General features: G+C 34.0%; 1 protein-coding gene across 23 annotated transcripts in view; it reads left to right on the top strand.

The window, feature by feature from the left end:
* Window positions 1–17,250, top strand: part of MYT1L (myelin transcription factor 1 like) — a 331,824-nt gene that overhangs the window by 81,148 nt on the left and 233,426 nt on the right. For all 23 annotated transcript variants that reach the window (XM_068678497.1, XM_068678494.1, XM_068678495.1 and 20 more), the window contains exon 2: window positions 11,926–12,040. The gene's annotated coding sequence lies outside the window, so the exon portion shown is untranslated. The remainder of the gene's footprint in view (window positions 1–11,925; window positions 12,041–17,250) is intronic.

Genomic DNA, 17,250 nt, shown 5'->3' with positions numbered 1-17,250 from the left:
TTGCTGGAGTGTGAGTAATTGCAGCGCTGGCAGATGACATTTTCATGAAGCACACTCTGCACTACTCCAGAGGGAATTTACAGAATTTATAGCTGGAGAAGCTCATCAAACATGGATTTAGGAAATGCCTATGTGAAAAGTGGGAGCCCACAACCAAATATCAGAGCTTTTCTTTTGACATTTGCTTTTACATAAAGGACTACTGTCTGCAACCTGTCTTACCTTATGTTAGCAGCCTATTCCTAACAAGATTTTTTGATTAATACAGTTATCGAAGTCATTAACACAATTTATTCTTTTACATGTTTTCTGGCAATTTTTTGTTTGTTTGAATAGGGGTCTCAGTAAATTAGATGGAAATTTGTTTTCTCATTTTCATTTGTATTTCTACATTTTCCTAAACTTTCAACAATATAAAAATTTTCAGCTGATATTGATGAAAATGTGTGCATTTTTACTGAAATACTTGTTTTCTGAACATTTTTGAATTATAGCATATTTTGTTCATTTTGAATGAAAATAAATGTACATTTGAAGTAGCCATAAGGGCTTTTATAACAGAAATACATTTCAGCAATTATAAATCAGATCTTCTTTGGATAGAAAACAGTAATTACTTTTATACTGACAAGTTCACAGATTTCAGTGAATGGTATTTTGCATGTTGTAAATAAGAACTGTGTACTGAAATTGTGCATCATAGATTACATGTCATGGTATGCATAATCTTTTCTTCCCTCTGTCTTTATAATTCTGATTCTTCCTCTCCATCTGACAATCCTTGTGCCCATCTTGTATTCACCATGTTTGCATCTGATCCCCTGGTGCTTCTCTTTGCTCAAGGAACACAATAACACTTGGATGATGACTACCTGTAGGATGTTGCTGTGTTTGTTCCTAACACATGAACCAACAGAAACATTTATGGAATTCTGATGACCTTTTTCAATCATAGCTGTTTAGGCTGTCACCTACTTTACACGTGAAGATTCATAGTTGCCGTGACTCAGACATATTTTTACACTGCTGTCTGTCTGGCAAGCAAAAATATCTGCACTTAGGTTCTATTGTTTCTTGAAGTTTCTTAATTGTGGCAAGTATAGAGCCTTTCCTCCTTGAAGTCGGTATTACTGATAGTCCTGAGCAATTGAATGATTGAAGGTTGTGTGTTTTTTGTTGTTGTTGTTGTTTTTTATTGTATGTTTATTTATTTATTTATTTATTTATTTTAATTAGACTTCTTAACTAACCCCTGGGAGAAGTTAGATGAAAAGTCCTTTGAGTTTCTGCAATGAACATTTGATTCTGAGTACTGATTATTATTTAAAATACTGCAGGGAAGAAAAAAAAAAACTTGAGATCTAAGCAGATGGTGTTAAAATTGCCTATTGTTTTAGGTTCTAACATCCTCATTTCATTAATAGTTCTCTATATCAATACTAATAAAGAGGAGAATCAATCTAAACTGCTGGCAGTTGTTTTATTTTATACTATAGTCCTCAGGTAATTAGATAGCACAAGTGGTGAGTTTTGAAGTGTCTTATCTAAATTTATGGATATTTGCTGCTGCTATTTACATTAAGTAGATTTTTTGTTTTCTGTTGACTTCAGTATGAACAGGATGAAACCTATTGTAAATACATTTTGGTTTTACTCATGCATGTTAGAACTAATATCCTTCCAATACCATTGCTAAACTCAGTTCTTAATCTTAAATATTCCTTGGAAATTCAACGCATTCTGGTTCAGATCCTCAAAAATTCTTAGGCAGTTAAAAACCTTTGCAAATTTGGGTCTCAGAGAGTCACTTGTCTTTTGAAACCATGAATACAATCACATTCAAGGTTTAAGACTCAAGAGTTGGAGGCAAAGTCTGCAGTTCTTAATCACATCTCTTACAGTCACTGCTGAAAGGCTGAGATGCAGGTGGATACCTTTGTGCTTGCTGATATTCCTCTTTCAGAAGTCTAAGGGGCCCTCATGCATTCTGGCAGAATTTTGAGGTGCTTTCCTATTCTCAGTGTGTTCCTACATCATCAGAACATTTCTTATTTTGGGATTTGAGTGGCAACTCAACCCCAAGAGGGTAACCTACCATTATTTTCTGATGTCTATAACAAAACAACTCTTACAGGTCCAACACATATACTAGGAAAAGGTCAGGGTGTCACCCTCTGTGTCCTTACTTGGGATCTTTGACATGAAAAATGTTTTCTTTTGTGAAGACAAGACCTGGATCAAAAATAGAACATGATGAAAAATCTTGAGAACTTTTGTTTCATAAATCCATGATGAGACAGTAAACTGTGATGGAATGAATGAAAGCAACAGCCACAGAGCCAGAACAGTGAAATGCCACAGGAAATAGAAGTTTTTGAAACATTCTGAGGTGAAAAGAAAGTGCCTGATACCATTACCTTAGTTATGATGATGGTGTGAGCCATACTGAGCATGGTGATCAAATATTACAATATGAAGGCCATTTTTGGATTGTATTAGCATGTAACATGTCATCTGTAATGTTGAGAATCACCTTAATGCTCTCTTTTTAAAGTTAAAATATTGCAAGTCATGAAAAATGTTCAAATAACATTTTTGTGACCTTCTTGCCACTACCTCTGGTACTATTTGAAAGCTTCAGCTCACTTTAATAATCCTTCTCTTACCCTATTTCTAACCTTCACCTTTTATACACACATCTCATTAACTTTCTCAACAAGAATGTTAATAAGATCGGCTTTAATTTTCCCTAATACCCATTCATGCTTGCTTTTCTGTCATCATATCTGCTCTTGTCCTCAAGCTTCTCCCATTTGCCTCAGTAACACAACACTCAGATATCTTGTCTTTTCCTTCATTTCTTCCTCTTGCTTGCTTTCTCACATTGCCTTGTGTTTTTGTTGTTGTTGTTGTTGTTTTTCTTGACAATACAAACATTTTGTAGTCTTCAGCATCTTCTCAGCAGTGTCTCTTAATTTCTTTTTTTTTTTTTTCTTCCTGTTCTCTTCTACTTTTCACAACAAGGGAAAAAAGGATGCCCAGTTTGTGCTGTATTTTCATATTCATGATGAAATGGCTTTTTGGTCTGTGGCAGAGTGTTGGCTGTGTATAACCCACTGCTCAGGCTATTTATTGCATAAGACCGTTAACTATTTTGAAACAGGACTCTCTCTCTTTCCCCCACCTCAAATTTGAACAGTTTTACAGTTAAGGGAAGAGTACTTCCACTGCTTCTTCCATGATGATTGTTAAGGCCATTACATTCTCTGGCTCCGCACAGCATGTTATTTTATTTCCTCCTGTGTTATTATTTTTCAGCCAGTGCAGTTAATCATCATCCATTGCTTGTTTCCACTGGGAATCCCAAAGCTCTTGGACACTACAATGAGGTTATGATGTAGCTTTTTTATTATTCAAGGGAGGAGGTGAGAGGGCAGAAGTTCCCTCCTTTCATTTATAAATGGCAATATTACTGTATATTTTGTTGTACTTTCTTATAAGGCAGCATCTCTAATTATTATGGCCTTATTTCAAATCTTTTTGGAACTAAATGTTCAACATGTTTTATTTTGTGGTATCTGTTAACCCGGAAGTTACTTCAGCACCTGTTTTACCTGCTAGTCAAGCATATTGTTTTTGATACTATTATTTCGCACAAGGACAAATCATACAGTGATTCATTTGATAATGGATTTCACATGTGTCTAATTTTATTGATATATTTTTAGTACCTTTGGATGACAAGTTATACACCTGCCTGTGTATCTGAATCTACAGATTATTATTCCATTGAAAAATGTTCTATATTTTTTCTACTGATATATCAGTACAGCTCTTGGATATGTAGTTCACATTGTAGCTGGTATGTCATCCCACTTTAATTTTCAACCTTTGACACTGTTAGAAATCTATATTTTAGAAATCTATATGGAAGTTGCTCTGCAAATCTCCCATTTGAGGTCTCCTGTCAGAGGACACCAAGACTTTGTCCTTCCAATACATGTGTTCATAAGCATATTTGATTTTCCTGTTTATCTGCTATTATAATTGTACTTCTTGGTCTTTTGTTCTTGCATTCATGACACTGTATCCCACACAAAATTCTTCTGTGTTGGGTTGCTTTGTAGAAGTTGTTTTGTCTATTTCCAGCTAACTGCCATATACACCAACTTTGCATTTGAGGTACTGCTTTAAGAAGTGAGATACATGTAAGTTATTGTTCTCTTATCCGAAAGTATTACTGAAAACGGGGAGGAAAGAAGAGTGTGTTTGTGATAAAGCTTATATCACAGAATCATAGAATGGTTTGGATTGGAAGGGACCTTAAAGATCATCTAGTTCCAATCCCCCTGCCATAAGCAGGGACACCTTCCACTAGATCAGGTTGCTCTAAACCCCATCCAACCTGGCCTTGAACACTTCCAGGGAAGGGACATCCACAGCTTCTGTGGCAACCTGTTCCACTGCCTCACCACCTTCACAGTAAAGAATTTCTTCCTTTTATATAATCTAAACCCACTCTTTTTTAGCTCTAAACCATTACCCCTTGTTCTGTCACTATAATTTGTGATAGAGTTTCTCACTGTCTTTCCTGTAGACCACGTTTTAAATACTGGAAAGCTTCCATAAGGACTCACTGTAGCCTTCTCTTCTTTAGGCTAAACAACCCCAGATTTCTCAGCCTTTCTTCACAGGGGAGGTGCTCTGGCCCCCTGTTCATATTCATGGGCCTCCTCTGGACCCATTCTAATAGTTCTATATTTTTCTTATGCTGAAGCCCAACAGCTGAACACAGTCCTCCAAGTAAAGCATCATGAGAGTGGAGTAGAGGGGGAGAATTGCATCCTTTGACCTGCTGGTCATGTTTCTTGGTTGGCTTTCTGGGTTGCAAGTGCATATAACCAGCTTGTTGAGCTTTTCATCCACCAGAACCCCCAAGTCCTTCTACACACAGCTGCTGTCTATTCTTTCATTGCCCATTCATGTTTAGGATTGTTCAGGTGCAGGACCTTGCACTTTGTTTCATGGAACTGCATGTTGTTCACACAGGCCCAGCTCTTGAGCCTGTCAAGGACACTCTGAATGGCATGCCCTCCCTCCAGTGTGTCAACCAGATCTCTCAGCTTGCTGTCATCTGCAAACTTGCTGAGGGTGCACTTGACCCCACTGTCTATGTCACCAATAAAGACATTAAAGAGTGCCAGTCCCAATACCAGTTCCTGAGGAAAACCATTTGTCACTGGTTTCCATTTGGACATTGAACCATTGACCACAACTCATTGAATGTGATCATCTAGACAGTTCCTTATACATGAAGTGGCCCATTCATCAAGTCCATGTCTTTCCAATTTGGAGACAAGGATGTTGTATGGGACAGTGTCAAATACTTTGCACAAATCCAGGTAGATGATATCAATTGTTCATAATGTCACCTGAGAAACAGTCAGGAATCATAAAATACTTTAACGTAAGAGAATAACAGCCATGGTTACATTTTTACTATAAATGGAATTTGGAACTTATGTAGTGCCTTAATCTGTTCAGAAATCATTTGCAAAGAAATCCAATCAGTAGGACCATATTCATTCTTTTCAAGTATTTTCCAATTGTTTATGCAGACAAACGTCAGTCTTGGAGGAGAATTACTCTTTTTTTTACACTTATACACAATTATTCTTCGTGTGTAAATGACCACGTAGTGTTTTTGGTTTTGATTTGACTGTCTTTGATATGACAGGATAATTGAAGGACGATGAATAACTCATCATGAATATTAGTTTTTATTTAGGAATCCAGCTTCTGCTCAATATATTTGCAAATATAGACCTGTTTGAAAACAATATTTACATTTTGTTGTTGTTGTTGTTGTGACACACAAAAATCACTTATTTGTATTCCAAACAAATGTTTGTGAATATGATGCAGTCAAATCAACATAAGTTTCAGCATACAAATCAACAGTAAGTTTCATTCAAAACATTACTTTCTGTGATGTAAATCATTGTAACTGAGTAAATATAATGGCAGTTTTCAGGTTCAGAGTAGGGTTTTAACATTAGCTTGTATAATGTACTATAAACATTATTAAAATGATTTTGCTTATGTATTTGTTATTAATACACTTTATTGAAATATGACTTACCTTAATGCTTTTGGTTCCATATTCAATTTTTGCAATCAATATTGCGCTAACAGACTTTCGTTTGCATTGAATTCTGTTATACACATTTTATCCGTTGGCTCTGAGAATCTTAACATATCTTCATATAAATTATTATTTTAAAGGGGGAGGAACCAAATGTAATATCTGAATTTGTCATCAAGGCACATACTAATGTGCAGAGTCACAATCAGCTTTTGGAGTGACAAGGTATCACACTGAAAAAGAGTCTCCCCATACATGTCTCTTTTCTGTTCTGAAAGCCATTATGCAGATTTCAGCAGAGTAATATATGAAAAATATCTCTGTCCAATCAAGCTTCCTTGCACATGATAAAATAGCAAAGCTGCTATGTACCCTTTGTTCTTTTCCATTCAGAATTAGATAAACGGATAAAGGATGCAGATCAATAACTATCTACCTAATGTATATGCATCTTTGCTCATTAAACTTTAAGGATTATTTTTATTATTATTATTTTTATTTTTTAACATGTCTCAGGTACATCATAGGACCTTTAAACTGCCATCAAACTCAGACACAGGAAATGGATCCAATGGACAAATATAGCATGTTTCCTGGAATAGTCTCTATGGCTTTCTTTGTGCTGTACTGAGAAGGCTACTTTTGTGGTTCTTCATGATGTACTATGCTGTGTTGCACTACCCATTTTAGTTGTCATTTTTTTCAAAGGATGGACTTGCTGTTAAATAAATTAAATTAAAGATTAAAGGAGAGAGAAAAGTTTGTGGCAACAGAGGGTAAAATCCATCCTTAGTCCACAGAGCAGTCAGTGGGTGCTCACCACTTTCATATGAAATCATTAGGTAGTTCCAACTTCATGTATGTACATAATATGTAAACAGCTGTGCCCCAAATCTGTCAATTTATGTGTATCAGTAACACGTGCCCTGTCACCACATTAACCTGTAATAAAATTCTTCACCAATAGCTGTCAGTGTAGAAGTGTAAAACCATATTTTCTGTAACTCTTGCTGTCTGTAGTTCATCATCTACAGTCTATAATTTATGAGTTATTGTTTTGTGTTTGTTTTACTTTTTTCTTTTTTTTGTCTGGCTATTAGTATTTTTAAGACACTTTTGTTACCTCTAATTTGCTCAGAGAACAGCAGGAATGATCCAGAAAGTCACATAATTTTTCTGCCCTACACTTAGTTTAATCATTGACAAGTTACTTTGATTACCTGCCTGATTTTCTGGCTCTCCTGGGAACAGAGTATAGAGGAGATGAATCTGAACATAAAGTATTTGTTGCCTTTTGAAATGCTTCCAAATCAACTGCTCTTAATATAACAGCCTTTCTTCCAACATAAATTGCTTTGTTGTAAAGGTTTAAGATAGAGGACAGCATTTTGAGTCACCCAGTCCTGTTGGGGTGCTATCCTCTGACTTAAGGAAATTTTCAGATTCCTTATAGTCCTGACATTGGACAGGTTGCTCATTTTGGAAGAGCCATGAGTAATGCTATTAAGACTTTCCTTCTGTGTTCACCATCCTCATTGCCTCTTAAAATTAGGAAAGACCTGAGGTTTTTCACTCTGCTATTAGTGTGCTGTTACCCATTATCTTCATTGTGCCTCACAGTCAACTGTTTATCCATTGTTTGAGAGATAGATGCAACCTTCCCTTAAACTCCTCAGTGCCAGTTGTGCATTTTACTCATGAGTTTTAAATCCTTGCTTGGCAACAACTGACTCTTCGAGCCATTAGTCCTACCTAAGATACATTTGACATCAGAAAATATGACTGTCTCTTTTCAATGCTGATATTCTGAAATTTTCCAAGAGCACTAAGTGGCAACTTCAGATATTTTCTTCCCCTGAGGAAGGTCATTGTCTCTGTTATTTTTATATTTCAGACCCCTTATTAATCATCTCTTTTAAAATTTATGTAAAATAATGTTTGTCAAGTCTGGGACATTTATCTTAAAGCAGGAATGGCAGTAAGACTGTCTATTGATAGATTTACATAAATGTTTACACTTGTTTATAGTTTTAAAAGTGTTGTTAATGGAAAAAATGTAATGCCTTATTTAATCGTAGGGAAAAAAAAAATCGCATTATATTAAGTTCTGTTTTTTCATAGCTGGATTCAAATTTCATATTCTGATTAAAACAAAAACAAAACCAAAAAGTTTAGTTGCTCTTCGAATTATTTTTAAACTTAATTTATTATCTTTATATTTGACATTTTAACCTTTGATTTAATGTTTGTTTCCAGAGTTTGTGTTTATGATATTGTATCCATTGAAAAGCATGATAGAAGTCTGCCTAACATCAGCAGAAGCAGGACTAGGCCCACTGTATTTTTATTCATTCATTATTCAGAGTAATCAGAGGCATGGTTTTGATGTCTGTAAATTTATGTAAACTGTCATCTGCTAAAATCTGTCCATAATCACAAGTGTGTCATAAATATTAATATTAAATCAATGTTTTAAATCAGTTTTTTTAATTATCCAACTATTGGAAATAGTTGCAAAAAGTTGCACCTTTTACTGTAAAACCTGTAAAATAAATTAAATCATTGCAAGAAACAAAGTAACTGATTACTGCTGTTAAAATATTCAGTTCGACTGAGAGGAAGTATACAACCTATTAAAGGCAGAAGGCGTTTACGTGAGGGTAGGGTGGATCTGGGTGTTTCCTTGTGGTTTTGTTTTATAGTTTTAGTTTTTTCTTCTGAACATTCAAGTATACGAATAATTGAGAACACTTTATGACCTTTGTGGAAACTGTTTGTTCTCCGTATCATTCAGAATTTAGCTTTTTTGTGGAATTTTCTTGGCTGCTACTAAATATATATGAGGTCATGAGGATAAGATATATGTTACAGATGTTTTTTTCCATTCTTGTATTAAGTGCATCACTTGAGGCATCTTAGAGGCCCTGTTATTGAATTTGCTTTATAAATATTCTTTTCTTAGGTGGCAGGCAGTAAGGAAAATCTCTACATTAGCTTCTTACAAGTATCCCATGTTTCTGTTTCTGCAAGGGTAATTGATTTTTTATATATATATATATATATATTTTTTTTTGGGGGGGGGGCGGGGGGGGAGGGTGTTCCTGAAAATAAACATTTTTTTTATCATTAGCAGAGTTTTAATATAAAACTTTAGGGACTTTATTTTTCCATTATTCTCAAGGACAAATAAGTTGCCTATGGCTATGCTTGCATTTGTTAAGCTGATAGTAAGGCAGGTTTCTGAATACATATTGCCCACACAGTGAGGTAATTCGTATATGGAAAACAGTGCTTCCCCATAAACGAAAGAGAGCTGCTGGATTTCAGATTTTCAGATTTAAAATGGAAGGTCAAGAGTGCACTGTGGAGGCCTGTGTTGTGGAGGCCCTTATCTTTATCTTCACATATATAAAAACTGATTCATTTTCATCTTTAATGCCCATTGTTTCCAATAGTCAAAAGAGTGATGTTGTCAGAAGTAGAATCAGACACTTCTTTGTCATTGGGGGAAAAGAAGAAAAAGACAGCATTTTAATTTTTAAGCATATTTAAAATTCAGCAGTAAATTAGAATTTAAAGACCACATGCATTTTGTTTACATCACCTCATGAAATAAATCTTATTATTTTGAAAACTGAAAGGTTTTACTTGTGAGGTGTGCGTACATTCTTGTATAGCAAATTTTTCTGTGAAAGTCAGTTTTGCCATGTGCGTGCTTCTAGAGCTGCCGGTGGTGGTGAATAATGCACAGTGCGGAGCTGCCCTCCCTCAGTGCTGCTCACAGCCTCTGGCCTTGGTGCTGAAACCCGGGTGCCACGTTCTCCAGAACTACTTAACCTGTATCGGTAAATAACAACATACTGCTTAAGCAAAAATAGAAGGGTAGATCATCTGAAGTACTTAATAAACTTTTTTTTTGGCACTATGATTCAGTAGATAATTATTTCTTACCTGCAGTTGACTTAAAACTTGAAGTTACACAGTGTATTACAGTCATTTTCTACCTAAGTGTAAATCAGTCTATCCTTACTTTGGAAAAGTTCATTCTAAGATCACATTCATTCTAAGTAACATTAAGACAATCATGATGATGCATGCACAACTGTATATAAAACTTAATTTTTATTTTTTTTGTTTTGTTTTGTTTTAAGCAGTAAATTACTGGAATTAATAGTTTACTCATATAATTACAGAGAATAAAATGCTTTCCTACGATTAAATAATGGCCTCAGAATGTCACCTTAGAAGAATAACAAAACGCTAAAAATCAAGAATTTTAGATTCTTACGAGAAGTTATGGGTTTTATGCATAACTCTGTTTTAGCTAGTTGATCTATGTATGTGAGAAATTGATACTGAGACATGATTCTTAAATTATGAAATAAATATTTATTAAATAAATGTCGATTCATTTGTGAAAAAGACTCGTTTTCTATGCAAAGTTACAGAAATTTTCACATAGTTTCATAAGTTATTTTGAAGATGAAAAGCCCCTGTTTTTCTAAAAATGCAAAAAAAAAAAAAAAAGTAATAAAAGGATACCTAGTGTATTTGCATGCAAATGGTTTGTTTAATAGAAAATAGTTTTTAATCATATTAATGATCCCGTTTTTCAATCTTGTAAAATATTTTCTTGCCTGAAAAGTAACATGTAAGAAATTGAGTATACAGTATCTTTTAGAGGATTTATGGTAATGCTGCTGAATTTAGCTGAGCATAAACATCATGGTGAGCCCCTCAGGGTCTCTTCATTTTCCCGACACACTCCACTGCTGCCCCATTAACACTTCGTCTGTTATTGCCATCTACTCAATTTAATGAGTGTCTTTGAATTTGAAGTTCTACACAAGAAACAATAGCTAAAATAACTGGTGCACCTACTGCAGCTTTCAGCAGTGTATGCTATTCCCTTTGTAAATTTTTAAAATAAATAGTACATTTTTATTTTTCTGCAGTATAGTTATACCATGACATTTTCTTTAATTATAGTACACACTAATCACAAGCACTGAGTAATGACTGCAAATATAATCCTGTATCTGTCTTTGCAAAAGGTAAACACATGCTTAATAGTTTCTAGAGGAGGCTTTTCCTTACCTTAAAATTCTTTCTATTAATAATGACACTTTAATGTGAAGAAAGAATAGTACTGTTGGAGACTTTGTGCTATCAAAGCAGAATATTATATTATTTCTTAGAAATTAGAAGATAGAGGTTAGGTGTTGTTTTCTGACACCTGTATGAATCCAACTAACTGCTGTGAAGGGTCAGTATATGGCTCATTATATTCGATTCCTAAAACTGAATTTATCAGATTTGTCTAAACACATACACAAAACTTCTTAAATTATGAAACCACAGGATGTATTATCAGACAAGGGCTCAACACAATTTAAAGCCAGAATAATGCTGCACTGGGATACATCATAGGATTTAAGAACAATGTTCTAATCTTGCATTGACTATTAAGTGATCAGCAAAAACAAAAGATTGCTCTAAATCACCTTAGATACTTAACTGATGTGGAAAGTCTCTGAAGGGCCAAATAAAAACTCTGAGTCATTGAATAAATTTTTGTTCCAGAAAACTGAGGATTTAATTTTGATATTAGATTGTTTATTATTATTATTATTATTATTATTATTATTATTATTATTATTATTATTATTATTAAATACATTTATTGACAGCCTATTTTAAAAGCTAGAATAAAACAAGTGATTTTCTCTGTTCTTTGAAAGCTTGCTACCCTGTAGTAAAGCTATTTTTTTTCCTTTTAGAAAATGAATCTGGAAGAAAATTGGTGACTCCAATCCAGTGGACCTACAAGCACTCTGACAGGCTCAGAGAGCAGAGTCTGGACCAAAGAGCAATTACCCCACCAAACGATTTCAGGTACAATTGACCTAAATATAACACTCTCTTGTGATTATTGACAAGAGTTCATTTCCTGTAGTGCTTTTCCCATTTGCTACTCTTGGTAACCACTGTGATCTTATCTGCCTGGTGCTGCATGACTTATGGGATGCAGCTAAGAGTTCTGTTGTGCATTATCTTTAAACACAGAATTCATGCAAAAAGAGTCATTTGCAGTTAAATTAGATGATGCATATATTATTCTTGCTGCTGAAGTTGCACAGAGCAGGAATGAGTGCCTGAATCCTTATGGACCTGGATGTGATGAAATTCTTTTTACTGTGAAATCAGAAAAGTAGTTAACCCTAAAGAAATAGGAGGTTTTATTTCACTAAACTGTATCTTCCACTGAGCAGGATGGAGAGGCTGGCAAAATTGCTATATACTTTTTTGTATACTTGTATTTATACATACAGTATGGCTTCCCTTAGTGACATCCTACCTACAGGCACTTGCTGTAGCTATCATGCACTGGCATGAAAAACATACAAGTATATGCACTGGGTGTATAAGTGTACAAAAAGTGAATGAACAGAATTAAGAGAATGGTAGTGTTACAACACTTATATTTGAAGAATATATATATTTTCAGTCATTACTTGCAAACTTGTGCAAAATGCAGGATACATTTGCACTCCACGTATGTGGAATATACAAAACATACTTAGTGTTCATCATGGAGATTTTTTTACATCCTATTTCCTTTACTGAATTATTTGGAAAAAACATACATTGCTCAGAAATCCAGAAGGCTAGTATTAGAGTTCATGAAGGGCATCTGTTGGAGAGCTGTTGTTTTTGTTTGTTTGTTTGTTTGTTTCAGTTTTATGAACTAATGTAGTAAGGCACAGCTGTGCGAGTTATTTTCCTGCATGTTTATCTGTTTTTCAAAGAGAACACCAAAATGAATATTTTATTTTGGAAATAAACTCCACAAATAGTCATAGGTCCCACTCATCAAAGTATTAGTGAAAAGTTTATCTGAAAGCTGAATAAACTGTAAGATAAAGACACATATATTGGTCTGTTGAGTTAGTTCTTTTGATGATGATGGACAGCAGTTATAAATGTAGTTAGACTTAGGAATTCTATACTACATTCTAAAAAGCAACAAATAAGAACGTCTGAATTTGATGTTACTCAGGAAAAAAAAGCATATGGTATCCTTATTAATGTTATCCTCTCTAGAGGATTTAATTTTTTTTCTCTCTACAAACATGGAAGTTTTTGTCTAGATATATAGACTTAATGATCCTCGTTCTAAGGTAGGAAACTGAGGCAAACAAAATTTAAGTGATATACCAAAGCTTTACAGGAAATGAAAATAGAATAATGTCTAGATTCTAGGTTTCCTAACCTTTATTCTGATACCTATTAAAATTTATGTTTATAGGACATTTTTGTTAATGAAAGTTATGTCTTAAAGCAATCTAAAAAAGTAGCTCTCCCTGCTGTGCTGTGTATTACCAAGCTTTAAGACAATACTCTATGCAATATTGTGTTCAGTTTTATGTTTTACTTTAATAATAATAATAATTAATAATAATAATAATTTGCAGAATTTTTTGTATTTTCTGTTACTAGGCGGTTATAAAGACAGAAAAAAGCTTACAGATATACTAACTAAGGAAATATGTGGAGAGGTGTTATATTTCACTCTAAAACAAGATAAATCAGTTATTCAATTGCATATTAATTAAGTTATTGTCAGAATAAACTTAGATTAAATATAAGAGAAAACTTCTGATTTATTTTCCCCAATCTACTGTGATGAATTACTGAGGCACAGCACATCACAGTGGATTAAGCAACAGTAATTTGAAATAGGCTCAGGAGAGATCTTATTGCTGTCTACAGCTACCTGAAAGAAAGTTGTAGGGAGCAGGGGGTCAGCCTCTTCTTGCATTCCTCTGATATGCAGAGGAATATCAGATGCTCAGGTTTTGTTAATTATTACCTTTATATGTTATGCTGACAGGCACACAGTTGTACATACCTGAAATGAATATATCAGTTTAAAACTTAGGTGCTAACCCTGAAAACCCCATGTAAGCTCCCTTCTGTGTGTGAATAGTATTTCTGATGATTGCTTACTTCAAAAGATGACAGATCGAAAAAACATCTGAGTCTTGTATTAAGCCCTATCTTGTAGTATATTATGGCTCTAATGAAAAGTACAACATCTAAAGTATTTTTAAATATAGTTATTTGATATTTTCAGGGATGGTTCCTTATGTGATACAGATCTATGGAAGAAGCTATCATAGATAAGAATCTTAAGCCACCTTATCCCCACTGCTTTGTTCATTTTACCTTACCATCACAGTGAAAAATGATAGTAAAGCAACCCTAATTAGGCAGTGTAGGAATTTGTAGTATGCAACTTTCTTCTTAGCCAGCTTTATATTCTTCCTGCTTGTTCTACAGTGCCTCAGGGAGTGAGAAAAAGTCTGGTCCATTAATTAGAGAATTAGCTTGAAGTTGGGGAAGACAAGATCAGACTTTGTCTATGTTACAAACTTCTACAACCTAAGTACTGAGCAAAATTCAGCAAGACCAGGGATTTTCTCTGCTTTTGAGCAATCAGGTGTCTTTTCAGTATCTTAGTTACTCCAGTGGTAACTTTCATAAATCTTAGCTTCCTTAATCAACTGTCTATGCTTCTCTATCATACTGTTCTTACATAAGGGTATTGATAGACTTGCAAGGATGTAGCAAAATAATGCTTTATTTTAGTTCAGACATAGTATTACAGATATACTGTCATGATGATAAGTTCATATTAGTTCTTGGCAGTATAAGCCTACCTAATATGACCTTCTAAAAAAGAAAAATTCCTCAATCAAAATGTCACATGTTGCTAAATTTACAGTTTATAATTTACCACAGTAAACATAAGTAGTAGAAATCATCATGTAGAATTGCATTCTTTCTCTCTCCCCCTCTCTCTCTCCAGACTTTAGTGGTTTTAAAAATGAGGCACTAGGCTCTTTAAATTATGGTTTCTAGGCAGCATCTCTGCTCTTGTGAACAGGCATGGTTTTTTATATTGCATGGGCCAGCCAACTGTGATTGATCACAGGCTTCTGCTGATGTTAGCAGGCCAAAGAGAACATTTATGTTAAAGCTAAAAATGTCAAGACAGGGCCATACCACCAATAAGAAGCAGGGAAAAAAAAAATAAATCCTATGTTTTTAAGAATATCAAGCTCAGCCTGCCAGAATACTTAATCCTTAAATCATCCTGAAAGTATGTGGGATAAGAAATCAAATTAAACCCATTACCAAGGGCACAGTCTTTCATCACTACACTAGGAGTTATAGGTGTAAATCTCTGCATACCAAGTGGAAACAAAATATTAGTAAAAATGTTTTGTAAGATAAATCTAATGATGATAGAGATAATATTTTTTGTAGTAAATACCTAGGAAGTGTTGGAGTAATTAGATTAGAAGAGGTAAAAAATTATTTTGCTAGATCATTCTCTCTTTTTGAGAGCGAACCTTCCTTTTTCTACTTTTTTTTTTTTTCCCCTAGCATTTTATAAAGAAGTGTTGTCACATAGGTTTATTTCAACCAATTTCCATTTTTTAGATTTCTTTTTTATGTGATCATAAATGATTCTTTTGTCTTTATGGATATTGGGTTGCAAATTCTGGTGGACAAAAGAAAATTAGCACATATGCATGATTTGCTTTTTTCCACTTCAGGTAAATGATCAAGTATTGCTTAGCTGCTATACGCAACTGAATTATTCTGAAGCCAAGAAAGACACAGAAGACTAATTTGAAGGCCAACTGGAATTAAGAGAAAGACTTAATTGGTCAAGTAGAACTTAGATCAGGGTTGATTTAGGTCAGAACTATACATTTTATACTGTAGAAATAAAGTTCTTAATAAAAACAAACAAACAAACAAACAAACAAACAAACAAAAAACTACATGTAAAAAAGTTCACACATTGAGAAAAAAGAGGTACAGAAGCACATTTCTACAGTAATATATTAATCTTCAGTGTACCGAAGAATGCCACGGAAAGGAAAATGCTTGATAAAAAAATATAAAGAATAATATCAAATAAGTAGTTAGTGTCAATTGAAGATACACGTATTCTACTCAATCAAAGCTATAATAAGAAACTGTTTTAATTTTTATGTATTTATTTATTTTTAAAGTGTGGCAGGAGGACAAGACATATGCAGATTCTTAGGAACTAAGTAGTCTTTTCTGTATACAAATACAAATACATTTTTACATTTTCTGACTGTAGTATGATCTCATTAATGTTATTACAAACAAAATTTAAAGAAAGAATACAGCGCACTAAAAGTTTCCTTTTTTCTTCCACACTTTTGAGAAACTGCAAAGTGAGTAGGACTTCCATTTCACAGTCACCTTGCACATTTCATGAGGGAGCTGCTTGATTGTGGTTTTGGACAGAGCAAGGCAGATCTCAGCAGGTCTTGGTTGTATTGTCCCCCTTGACCTTGTGGATGGGTTTCTGTTTCAAAATCCTACAGAATTTAAATACTGCTGAAAATAACATTCACTCTTGTTGTACTCCTGTGCATGGCTTCTACGGTAAAATTTGTCTGTCCTAATGTAGATGTCTTTTGTATCTAAACTGGCTTTGGTTAGGCTGCCTTTATAGTCAGTAAAGAGAAATAGACACTTTTAGGGCATGATTCATCTCTTTATAAGGTAGACATCTAAATATGTCAAATGAATCACACTCTAGAATAGTATATTCCTTATTAGTGAGAATAAAGGAAACCTAGGGATTAACTTAGATGCTGATGCCTATATTAGAAATATCTAAAATGAAGTGAAATGAATTCTATGTCTATAGGTACCGAGTCAGAGCTCAAAGTCAGAGAGTATCCTATGTTTCAGGAAGAACCTTTTCCTTCTCCATGTAACTCCTGGTTACATAGTACCAGGGTGCATGACCTACAGTCACTTGATGGTAAACTAAAAAAAGAAAAAGAAATACATACCTATCTTCTCCCATTTAATACTTTATGATGTGAAAACAGAGTAGATTCTATTGTATAAATAGGTAATTTATGTACATCTATATAATTTGATAATTGTATTTATTTAGTTTATTTTATTTATTATTTTATAATTTATATATAATATATAATCATCAGTTATTCCGCTATTTCCACAGGGGTATCATTATTTTT

The sequence above is a fragment of the Anas acuta genome, chromosome 3 (assembly GCF_963932015.1).
Source record: "Anas acuta chromosome 3, bAnaAcu1.1, whole genome shotgun sequence".
NCBI classification, from domain to species: domain Eukaryota; kingdom Metazoa; phylum Chordata; class Aves; order Anseriformes; family Anatidae; genus Anas; species Anas acuta.
Note: the sequence above shows the minus strand (reverse complement) of the source record. Positions and strands in the feature narration are given on the sequence as shown.